At 45.1% G+C, this 12,927-nt stretch overlaps 1 long non-coding RNA gene across 1 annotated transcript; it reads left to right on the forward strand.

Annotated features, from left to right (window-relative positions):
• The first annotated feature begins 114 nt into the window (after positions 1 to 114).
• Positions 115 to 11,301, forward strand: LOC140185409 (uncharacterized). Its single transcript, XR_011882614.1, has 3 exons — positions 115 to 440; positions 8,870 to 8,935; positions 10,213 to 11,301. It is a non-coding gene; the product is annotated as an uncharacterized lncRNA (long non-coding RNA).
• Positions 11,302 to 12,927: the final 1,626 nt, after the last annotated feature.

Genomic DNA, 12,927 nt, shown 5'->3' on the forward strand with positions numbered 1-12,927 from the left:
CCGTCTCCTGGCAGCAGCCCGCCCTCAGATACACTCACAGCCAATCAGCGATCAATGCTAGGAGAAGGATGCTCTCATTGGCTGAGGGGTGTCAATGGGCGGGACGCTGAGCGCTGGAAGCGGGCCGGAGTCCGGAACCGGGACCGAGTGAGGCCGGAGACTGGGAGCTGCGCCTCGGGTTTCGGCTGCAACACCGGCGGGTCCTGAATCCTTTCGAAGGCAGAGCTGAAGTGACTGGCGGACATTCCGTGAGATGTTTCAGCTACACGGAGGGCGTCCGGCCTTTCCCCGCCGAGGAACGGGGCCTGTTGTCTGGTCTCGTCCCCTGCTGCTGGGAGACGGGAGCTGCCCCTCAGCGGCTGCCGATGGATCTCCGGAGCTCTCACCGCTCCCCTCTGCAATCCGAATGGCTGAAATCCAAGGGAGAACAAGGCACAAAGGTAAACTCATGCTTTAGAAAATAAGAAGCAGGAGCAGGCGTGGCCATTCGGCCCGTTGCGCCTGTCCTACCCTTTCCTCAGAATACACCCGATCTTTGACCTCAGCGCCACTTTCCTGCAACGTTTCCAGCATCGCAGAGCCCATAAATTTGGCTTTTGAATTAAGAAAACTTGTGAAGAAAATTCCAAATATTCGCCACAATCTGGGTGAGGAAATTACTCCGCACCCTGTCAAAACCCTGTGAAACTGTGTCTGTCTCAGTCAGACCACCTCTTATTTCTCTAGTTTTGAGACAGGCCCAGTCAATGTAATCTCTCTGAGGACACAACCACAACCCTGAAATCAATCTGGGAAAATTCTTCATTCCCTTTATCCCATAGACTGTCTCCGGGAAGGAGACCAGACCTGTGCACAGTGTTCCATGTAGGCCCTCAACAGGACCCCACATACCTTCAGAGGCGCTTTTTATTCTTGTATTAGACCATAAAACCATTTTCCCTGCCATGTCTGCTCACTATTTCATCATGGCTGATCCACTTTTCCTGTCTGCAGCTACAGTATCTCCTGCCGCACCCCCCACCCCGTATCCCGTTACGCCGTGACCAATCAAAAATCAATCAACTTCTGTCTTCAATATGCATAATGACTTGGCCTCCCAAGCTGCCTGGGGCAAAGATTTCCACAGACTCAGTTCTCTCTGCTACAGAAATTCCTCCTCATCTCCGTTCCGAAAGGACGCCCCTCTATTTTGAGGCTATGTCCTCTGGTCTTAGACCCGCCCACCAGAGGAAACATCTTCTCCACATTCACTCCATCACGGTCCTTCAGGATTCAATAGGTTTCAATTAGGGTACCCTTCAGTCTTCTGAATTCCAGTGAATTCAGGCCCAGAGCCAGCGAACGATTTTCATATAACAAGCCATTTAATCCTGGAATCATTTTCATGAACCACATTTGAACCCTTTCCAGTTTCGGCACACCCTTTCCAAGATAAGGGACACAAAACTGCCCTCAGTACTCCAAGTGAGGCCTCACCAGTGCTTTATAAAGACTCAACGTTACATCTTTGCATTTATAGTCTCGTCCTCTTCAAATGAATGGTGACAACACTTATGCCTTCCTGACCACAGCCTCCTGCAAATTAACCTTCAGGGAATCCTGCACAGGGACTCCCAAATCCCTTTGCATCTCAGTTTTTGAATTTTCTCTCCATTTAGAAAATAGTCCATTAGACTAATAGACAATAGACAATTGGTGCAGGAGTAGGCCATTCAGCCCTTCGAGCCAGCACCGCCATTCACTGTGATCATGGCTGATCATCCACTATCAGTATCCAGTTCCTGCCTTATCCCCATCACCTTTGATTCCACTATCTTTAAGAGCTCTATCCATCTCTTTTTTGAAAGCATCCAGAGACTTGGCCTCCACAGCCTTCTGGGGCAGAGCATTCCATATATCCACCACTCTCTGGGTGAAAAAGTTTTTCCTCAACTCCGTTCTAAATGGCCTACCCCTAATTCTTAAACTGTGGCCTCTGGTTCTGGACTCACCCATCAGTGGGAACATGCTTCCTGCCTCCAGCGTGTCCAATCCCTTAATAATCTTATATGTTTCTATAAGATCCCCTCTCAGCCTTCTAAATTCCAGAGTATACAAGCCCAGTCACTCCAATCTTTCAACATATGACAGTCCCGGGAATTAACCTTGTGAACCCACGCTGCATTCCCTCAATAGCAAGAATGTCCTTCCTCAAATCTGGAGACCAAAACTGCACACAGTACTCCAGGTGTGGTCTGACCAGGGCCCTGTACAGCTGCAGAAGGCCCTCTTTGCTCCTATACTCAATTCCCCTTGTTATGAAAGCCAGCATGCCATTAGCTTTCTTCACTGCCTGCTGTACTTGCATGCTTGCTTTCAGTGACTGATGTACAAGAACACCTAGATCTCGTTGTGCTTTCCCTTTTCATAACTTGACTCCATTTAGATAATAATCTGCTCTCCCATTCTTACCACCAGAGTGGATAACCTCACATTTCTCTACATTAAACTGCATCTGCCCACTCACCCAGCCTGTCCAAGTCACCCTGCATTCTCATAACCTCCTCCTCACATTTCACACTGCCTTCCAGCTTTGTGTCATCGGCAAATTTGCTAATGTTACTTTTAATTCTCTCATCTAAATCATTAATATATATTGTAAACAGCTGAGGTCCCAGCACTGAACCCTGCAGTACCCCACTGGTTACCGACTGCCATTCCGAAAGGGACCCGTTAATCGCTACTCTTCATTTTCTGTCAGCCAGCCAATATTCAATCCATTTCAGTACCCTGCCCCGATACCATGTGCCCTAATTTTGGCCACTAATCTCCTCTGTGGGACTTTCTCAAAGGCTTTCTGAAAGTCCAGGTACAGTATAAGAACCATAAGACATAAGAGCAGAATTGGGCCATCTGGCCCATCCAGTGCTCCACCATTCAATCATGGCTGATCCTTTTTTTTAAATCTCCTCCTCAATCCCAGACCCTGGCCTTCTCTCTGTAACCTTTGCTGTTATGTCTAAACAAGAAGCTGTCAATCACTGCATTAAATACACCCAACGACCTGGCCTTCACAGCTTCATGTGGCAACAAATTCCACAAGTTCACCACCCTTTGCCGAAAGAAATTTCTTTGCATCTCTGTTTTCATAGGGCGCCCCTCTATTCTGAGGCTGTGCCCTCTTGTCCTGGACTCTCACAGCATGGGAAACATCCTTTCTATATCTACTCTGTCTTGGCCTTTCAACATTCTAAAGGTTTCAATGAGATCCCCGCATCATCCTTCTGAATTCCTGCAAGTATAGACCCAGAACCATCAAACGTTCCTCATATGATAACCCTTTCATTCCTGGAATCATCCTTGTGAACCTCCTCTGGACCCTCTCCAATGCCAGCACATCTTTTCTCAGATGAGGGGGCCAAAACTGTTCACAATACTCAAGGTGAGGCCTCACCAGTGCCTTATAAAGCCTCAGCATCGCATCCCTGCTCTAGTATTCTAAACCTCTTGAAATGAATGCTAACATGGCATTTGCCTTCCTCATCACCGAACCAACTCAACCTGCAAGTTAACCTTCAGGGTGTTCTGCACAAGGACTCCCAAGTCCATCTGCAGCTCAGATTCCTGGATTTTCTCCCCATTTAGAAAATATTCCACTCGTTTATTTCTACTGCCAAAGTGCCTGACCAGGTATTTTACAACATTGTATTTAATTTGTCATGTTCTTGCCCATTCTCCCAATCTGTCTAGGTCCTTCTGCATCCTACCTGATTCCTCAACATTACCAGCCCCTCCACCAATCTTCGTGTCCTCTGCAAACTTGGAAACAAAGCCATCTATTCCATCATCTAATTCATTAATATACAGAATAAAAAGAAGTGGTCTCAAAACCGACCCCTGTGGAGCACCACTAGTCACTGGCAGCCAACCAGAAAATGATCTTTTTATTCCCATTTGCTGCCTCCTACCAATCAGCCAATGCTCCAACCATATTAGTAACTTTCCTGTAATACCATAGGCTCTTAACTTGGTAAACAGTCTCATGTGTGGCACCTTGTCAAAAGCCTTCTGAAAGTCCAAATACACAATGTCCACTGCATCCCTTTTATCTATCCTACTTGTAATCTCCTCAAAGAATTCCAACAAATTCATCAGCTAAGATTTTCCTGAAAGGAAACCATTCTGACTTTGTACCATCTTGTCCTGTGTCACCAAGTACTCCATCAGCTCATCCTTAACAATTGACTCTAACATCTTCCTAACCACTGACGCCAGGCTAACTGGTCTATAATTTCCTTTCTGCTGTCTTCCTCCTTTCTTAAAGAGTGGAGTAACATTTGCAATTTTCCAGTCCTCTGGCACCATGCCAGAGTCGGTTGATTTTTGAAAGATCATCTCTAATCCCACAACAATCTCTGTTGCTACCTCTTTCAGAACCCTAGGGTGCAGTTCCTCTGGTCCGGGGGACTTACGTACCTTTAGGTCTTTCAGCTTTTTGAGCACCTTTCTCTTGAAACAGCAACTGCACCCACTTCTCTTCCTTCACACATTACAACATCAGGCATACTGTTAGTGTCTTCCACAGTGAAAACTGACACAAAATATTCATTTAGTTCATCAGCCATCTTCCTGTTCCCTGTTATTATTTCTCCTGCCTCATTTTCTAGCGGTCCTATGTCCACTGTCATTTCTCTTTTTAACATACATGAGACAACTCTTACTATCCACTGTGTTATCATTTGCTAGTTGGTTTCAGATTTCATCTTTTCCCTTCTAATGATTTTTTACTTGCTCTCTGGAGTGTGAGGGGATCCAGGAGTGCCCCTATTAACTGATTGAAGAGAGACAGAGAGAGACATTCATCATTGATGGTTTGTTTGGATAGGAGAGAGAGAGACAGTTATTTACCACCGATACGTTGTTTTGAAAAGAGAGAGAGAGACGAAGATTAACGGTTGGACTGTCATTTTAAGGCATTGAAAGTAACTTTGGATTTTTACTGAGTTTGGAGTTGGAGACAGCACCGAGCAGCTCGAAGGTTGCTATTGTGGCCAACAGGATATTATTGATGTTACTTTCGAGGACTTGTTGCCTGCTTGTGCATTTCTTCTCAGACAATGGAAGGAGGGACTCTTTGAATGACAGGTGATGCTCAGCCTGGTGAAATAAATAGGAGGTCAGATGATACAGACCTCAGACACATGATCTGGACACTGAATGAGCGTTGTCGTGCCCGCAGGAAAAGTGGGTTTTGGAGGATCAATCAGGTGCATTGATCCAAATTGCTATTCCAACATAGGAGAAGGGGTTGACTGGTGGGGAGGTGTCTATGTGTCCACCCTCGCCTGGGTGATAGCTCCACCACAGAAGACCGGTCCCCCCTTGTTACAGTCACAGTCGGTGACTTGTAAAGGATTTTGAAGGACGACGAGAATATCAATGGCATCAGCTCACCTGAAGACTCATCTCCCCCCTCTCCCCCCTCCCCCTCCCCCTCCCCCCTCCCCCCTCCCCCTCCCCCTCCCCCTCCCCCCCTCCCCCTCCCCCCTCTCCCCCTCCCCCTCCCCCTCCCCCTCCCCCCCTCCCCCCTCCCCCCTCTCCCCCTCTCCCCCCTCTCCCCCTCTCCCCCTCTCCCCCTCCCCCCTCTCCCCCCCTCCCCCCTCTCCCCCCTCTCCCCCTCTCCCCCTCTCCCCCTCTCCCCCTCTCCTCCCCCTCTCCTCCCCCTCTCCTCCCCCCTTCTCCCCCTCCCCACCTCTTCCCCTCTCCCCCCTCTTCCCGTCTCCCCCTCTCCCCCTCCCCCCCTCTCCCCCCATCGCTATTCAACTAAATACCACAAACTGAACTGAACTTTACTCAACATTGTAAGACTGTATTTTTTTTTACCCCTGGACCTAAAGAAGCTTGGTCTTCATATATATATTTCCACACTTACTGATTTACATACTCATATTCATTGCTAACCTGTGTGATTTATCTACATTGATATTACTGTATTGCGTAGTTACTAATAAATATTAGTAGTTTATAGCAATACGAGACTCCAAAGTGTTTTCTATTTTTTGCTGGTTTCTTTATCCCCGTCACGGGGTACGTGACAGTAGGTTTTTAAAACTGTTCCAATCGTCTATCTTACCATTAATTTTTGCTTTGTTGGGAGTCTCAATAGCAACTTTGCTCATCAGCTGAATTGCTGAAACACTCTTATCTTGGAGAGCTGTCATCATGCCTCCATTGTTCATTAAACTCAGTACCATCATCAGGCTGATCAGAATCATGTATACATTATGAAAGAGACCAAATAAACTGCCCATCTGATTACAATCTATACTTCGACTTGTATCCATAACAACTTCCACTCCAAACCCACAACAATTCTTCTTCCTCTCCATAACATCACTCTGAATAGCAGCATGACCTTGCAGGTGCTGACTTCCAAATGTCCAAACAAAATGCAACAGAGCAGCACATCCTGTCTCAGCAGGCGTTTGTCCTGCAAGCAGGGTCAAAGGTCACGCAACCAATCCAACCCTTTCCACCACTTTATCCAAAAGCCCAGGAACAGCACTTTTCCCATTACTTCCAGCTTTTAAAACATGGTCTACTACAAATGACTGAGAATCCTCACATTCCACTGGTACCAAGGTTAACCCCTTATTCACTGAACCAAGTCCATCTGACACACAAAAACTGCATTCCTTTCCAATCAAGTCAGACACCTCAGACCTTAACTGAGTTTCAACACAAGGTTCAGAACCCTGTGAATCCACAGGTACTTCAACAACCTGAACACATTCAATCGGAACAACTGCCTCTTCTGGGCTGTCATCACTTGTCCCAGTTTCAAATTCAAGGTCACCTCGAACCTCCCAGCTATTCTCTGGCAAACTTCCTTCTGGAGTTAACTCAACCTCACAGGTTAAAACTTCTTCGTCTGCTTTCTTATCAAACCCCCTTCAGGGTGGAGCATCCTCTGCCACTGGGTATGCCCTTACCTCATCAGGAACACAACTTTTAAATTCATCACACGAAACAAGCCCTTCCGAGCTGTAAAAATCATCAGGGTCCGACACTAAACCTCTTTGCTGCAACCTCTCCCTTTTAAACTGTCTCTGCCTTTCTGCCACGTGATCCTCACGTTGCCATTTCTCCCTCTCGAGCTGTCTCTGTATTTCTGCCTCTTCAGCCTCATGGACCCTTCGTCTCTCTGCCTCTCTGACCTCTCTCTCGAGCTGTTTTAATTTCAGTTCATGCTCCCTGTTTACTATTTCCAACAGAAGCTGAAGCTCATCCTCAGTAGATTCACCTTCCACGAACAACTCTAACGCCTCCTCATCAAATGTTCCCTTATCTATATAATATTCAACTATTTTTCTTTGAATTTCTACCTTAGTCTCACCCTTCTTTACCTCAATTCTCAATTCTTTAGCAATGTCCCGCAACTCATACTCTTTAGTTAACTTCAAAGTCACCAGGTCTGGTGATTTCAAAAAGTCGCTAACATCCATTTCTGCTGTGTTTCCACACAACCAAATCAAAAGGGATTCTCCCCAATCAAATCAAACCAGCCTCCCGACCAATTTGTTCATATCGCGGACGCAGGCCCCAATTATGTCACGGACCCCGTGACGGGGATAAAGAACCAGCAGAAATAGAAACCACGTTGGAGTCTCGTATTGCTATAAACTACTAATATTTATTAGTAACTACGCAATACAGTCATATCAATGTAAATAAATCGCACACAATTAATCACAATATTAATTGTCTTCTTAATATATAGCAATGATTATATATAAAAGTAAGTGTGGAATATGTATGTATAAAAACAAAGCTTCTTTAAGTCTAGGGGTAAAAAGATACAGTCTTACGACGTTGAGTAAAGTTCAGTTCAGTTCGTGGTATTTAGTCGAGTAGTGATGGAGAGAGAGAGAGAGAGTGAGTTGAGTCTTCAGGTGAGCTGATGCCGTCGATCTTCTCGTCCTCCTCCGAAATCCTTCACAAGTCACCGACTGTGACCAGGGGCACGGTTTTCCTGTGGTGGAGCTATCACCCAGGCAAGGGTGGACACAGACAACTCCCCACCAATCAACCCCTTCTTTACACGGTGGAATAGCAATTTGGATCGATCCTCCAAAACCCACTTTCTCTGTGGGCACAACCATGCTCATTCAGATGTCCAGATCATGTGTCTGAGGTCTGTATCATCTGACCTCCCATTTATCCCACCAGCTGAACATCACCTGTCATTCAAAGAGTCCCTCCTTCCTTTGTCTGTGAAGAACTGCACAAGCAGGCAACAAGTCCTTGAAGAAATATCAACAACCTGCTGAAAATCACAACATCGAGTGTCCATGAAATAACACCGCCTTCAGTCACCATAGCAACTTACGAGCTGCTCGGTGCTGTCTCCAACTCCAAACTCAGTGAAAATCCAAAGTTACTTCCAATGCCTTAAAGTGACAGTCCAACCGTTGATCTTCGTCTCTCTCTCTCTCTTTTCAAAAGCAACATATCGGTGGTAAATAACTCTGTCTCTCTCTCCTTTCCAAACAAACCATCAATGATAAATGTCTCTCTCCAAACAGTTAATAGGGGCACTCCTGGATCCCCTCACAGTATCATAAAGATTACTTCTGAATTTTTCCAAATTTAGACACAGTATCGTTTGGGAGAACTGTAAGAATGTAGTTGGGGCATTATTCTCCTTCCAATGTTGTAGAATAAGTCTTTTTGCCATTAAAGAAAGAGATGCAATCATACTACGCGCTGAGGGGGGTAAATTACTAGAAGTTTTAGGTAACCCAAAGATAGCTGTAATAGGATGGGGAGAAATATCACGATTCAAAACCTTTGAGATAATATTAAAAATGTCTTTCCAAAATGTTTCCAGAGTCGGACAAGACCAAAACATGTGGGTCAAGGGAGCTATCTTCCCGTGACATCTATCACAAAGAGGGTTAGTATGAGAGTAAAAACAAGTTAATTTATCTGTAGACATGTGTGCTCTATGGACAACTTCAAATTGAATTCAGGAGTGTTTGGGAGAGATGGAGGAAGTATTAACAAGTTGTAAAATATGAGCCCGGTCATCAGCCGGGATAGTAAGGCCCAATTCCTTTTCCCAGTCAGTCCTAATCTTATCGAATGGAGCTTTCCTAAGTTTCATGATAGCATTATAAATGGTTGCCGTTACACCTTTCTGACAGGAGTTGAGGTTAATGATAGCGTCTAAAATATTTGTAGGGGGTAACACCGGAAAGGAAGAAAGTATGGTATCTAGGAAATTTCTAACTTGCAAATATCTTTTAAAAAAATGTGATCTTGATAAATTGTATTTATTAGATAACTGTTCAAAAGACATAAGGGAGCCATCTAAAACTAAGTCCAAAAACCGTGATATACCATTAGTCTTCGAAATTTGGAAGGCACGGTCCATAGAGGAGGGGAGTTTTTGACCATTTTTGTTTGTTTAATTGGATCTGTACTTGATTATGGCTGTGGTTTATAGATCAGCTTCACCTTCAACTTTATTATGTTTTTTGGTGTGATACAAGCACAGGCTTTAAGATTGTGTTGTGGTGCAGTCAGGTCGTCCCCAGTTACGGCTTTACTGGTTGAAATTGTGGCGGTTGAATTAAATGTTAACATACTGGATTAATTTAAGGGGGAGGAAATGATCATCCTGTTGAAGGCGTGTTGGAAGACTGTTGGGAACTTCACAAGAAGACCTTTTTTGGTTTTGGGTGACTGGGTTTTTATCACGCTTGAAATATGGGTTCATTGGGTTATGCAAAATGTCCCACAGTCGCTTTCTTGGTAATCTCACCCTGTTTATTTCAGTGCTTTAGTTGATTACATGATACATGATTTAATGAAGTCTAACGATTCTGTTATGCCTGGGAATTTGTTGGTTCAGCATATATTAAGGAAATTATTGGGATACCTTAACCACAGAAGGATCAAAATAATATTTAACTGGGAGTGTTGGTGTTGCTGTGTCACACATGACTTGCAGGTAACAATAAAGAGATGACATTCCAACCATTTATCAGCATTTACAACAGAATCTGTTGCCATCATTTCGTGCTTACAGTGAGTGCAGCAAATTTGTCCATGTAAAGATGTAATTTGTTCAGATTCCCTTTGGGTTTTTGAGAGTCTCAAAGCAGGTCGTTCTTGCAGCAGGCCAGATTTACTGCTGAGAACTCATCAAACGTTATTTCATATTCAAAGGATTGGATTGTGTGTCCGCACTGATTTGGAAGTGCATGAAGACACTGTGAGCAGTCGGGTCCTGAGGAGTCGGTAGACCAGAGGGATCTGGGAACACAGATTTATAATTACTTGAAAGTGGCGTCACAGGTAGATAACGTCGAAATGAGAGCTTTTGTCACATTGGACTTGATAAATCTAAGCATTGACTACAGGAGATGGGATGTTCTGTTGAAGTTGTATAAGACGTTGGTGAGGCCTAATCTGGAGTATTGTGTGTAGTATTTGTTACATGCCTGTGTGACGGGGTCCTAAATTACCCCTATGAACTGTGCTTTTGAAAAGAGAGAGAGAAAGAAAGAGAGAGAGAGACGAAGACTAACTTTTGGACTGTCACTTTAAGGCACGAGGAAGAAGTGAGAATAACTTTTGGATTTCTGCTGAGTTGGAGAGAGAGAGAGCACCGAGCAGCTCGTAGGTCCCTATGGTGACAGAGGACGGCGTTATTTCATGGACAATTGAGGTTATGGTTTCTCTGGAGGTTGTTTCTACTTTCTCGAAGGACATGGCTTGCTAGTTCATTCTTACACAGAGAAAGGAAGGAGGAGTTATTCGAGAGACAGTTGGTACTCAGTACAGTGAGAAAATAGGAGGTCAGATGGTAGACCTCAGGCACATGATTTTGGACACTGAATGAGATTTGTTGTGCCCACAGAAAAAGTGTTTTTTTGGAGGATTGATCAGTGGCTCTTGCAGTGTGAAAAGGGAGTGACCAGTGGGGAGTTATCCATGTGTCCACCCTTGCCTGTGTTGATGATTCCACCACAGCAAGATGGTCCTCTTTGTTGTGGTCACAGTCGGTGTCTTTTTAAAGGATTTCGGAGGACAACGAGAAGATCAATAGCATCAGCTCATCTGAAGACTCAAATCTCTCCCTCTCTCTCTCTCCATCAGTACTCAACTCAACACTACGAACCGAACTGAACTTTACTCATCATCATAAGACTATGTATTTACCCGTAGACTTGAAGAAGCTTGGTTTTCATATAGATTTTCCACACTTACCTATATATAATCATTGTTAACCTGTTTGATTTATCTACATTTATATTACTGTATTTTGTAGTTACTAATAAATATTGTTAGTTAAAAGCAATACTGGACTCCAAAGTGTTTTCCATTTCTACTGGTTCTTTAACCTGTCACGGGGTACGTGACACCTGAAGGAAGATTATCAACAAAGTTGAAAGAGTGCAGAGAAAATTGACAATCAGTTTGCTGGGACTTGAGGACTGGAGCTTTAGAAAACGGTAAGGACTTCATTCCCTTTAGTGTTGGAAAATGAAGGGAGATTTCGCAGATGCAGACAAAATTATCAGTGTTGTTGACAGGGTAAATGCAGGCAGGATTTTTCCTCTGAGGTTGGGTGAGATGAGAGCTAGAGGTCGCAGTTTAAGGGTGAAAGGTGAAATATTTAAGAGGAACCTGAGTGGGAATCTCTTCACTCCGAGGGTGGTGATGGTGTGGGAAGAGATGTCAGTGGAAGTTATGGATTTCATTGGAGAGAAGTTTGGATCAGTACATGGACGGGAGGGTATTGAGGTCCATGGTCCAGCTGCGGTTATGGGACTCGGCAGAATAACAATTCGGTGCCGACTCCATGGGCAAAGGGGTTTGTTTCTTGGTTATGGTGATCTCTGACTCCAATAAAGTGTTGGTGAATGGGAATTGGTTGGGTCTGTTGTCAGGAAGAATGCGATGTGTTTTAAGGCTTTCCTGCTGGGGATAGAAGTGAACAGCTACTGGACATCCATGGTGAAAGGGAGACGATCAGGGCCAGGGAGTTTAGAGTTGCTGAAGAGCAGACACAGACACCCACATCACACAGGTAGACACACACACACACACACACACACACACACACACACACACACACACACACGTAGACACACACACACAGACACACACAAACACACACACACACACACACACACACACAGGTAGACACACACACACACACACACACACACAGGTAGACACACACACACAGACACACACACACACACACACACACACACACTCACACAGACACACACACACAGACACATACAGGCACACGCACACACACACACACACACAAACACATACACACACACACACACTCCCTCCATATTCCCATTGTCCTTTACCCCTTTTCCCAAAAAAATTGCTCATTCCTCCGCTTTGCCTCAAACTCTGCCCGCTCACCTGCCCCGATTTTCACCCCTTCCCACTCTCGCCACCTCCTCTTCCCCGTTCCCTCACCGTCTCTTTCTCCCCACCTGTCGTCTCCAACTCCCTCATCCGTTTTCTTCCTCCTCTCCCCTCACATATATTCCCCTCTTCCTCACTCTCTCTTTCTCTCTCTCCTCTCTTCAGACGTTCCCTTCCTCACTGCCACACTCTTTCCTCCACACATTCTCCCCGACCATATCCACTCACTATCCACTCCCTAACCTTCTCCTTTCCCTGATTGTCTCTTTCTCCCTTTCTCAAAAACGCTTTGCCTGCCTGTCGCCTCCTCAGCAGTTACTCCTTTACTGCAACACACATAAAAGTTGCTGGTGAACGCAGCAGGCCAGGCTTGTTGTTTCCGGCAGAGGCCAGTTTGTTCCGTTTTTATGTGCTGCAGAATAGGCGAGGGAGGGGACTGTGGAGGAGAGAGGAGAGAAAGAAAGAGAGAGACTAAATATATAT

Source organism: Mobula birostris, chromosome 20 (genome assembly GCF_030028105.1).
Source record: "Mobula birostris isolate sMobBir1 chromosome 20, sMobBir1.hap1, whole genome shotgun sequence".
NCBI lineage: Eukaryota > Metazoa > Chordata > Chondrichthyes > Myliobatiformes > Myliobatidae > Mobula > Mobula birostris.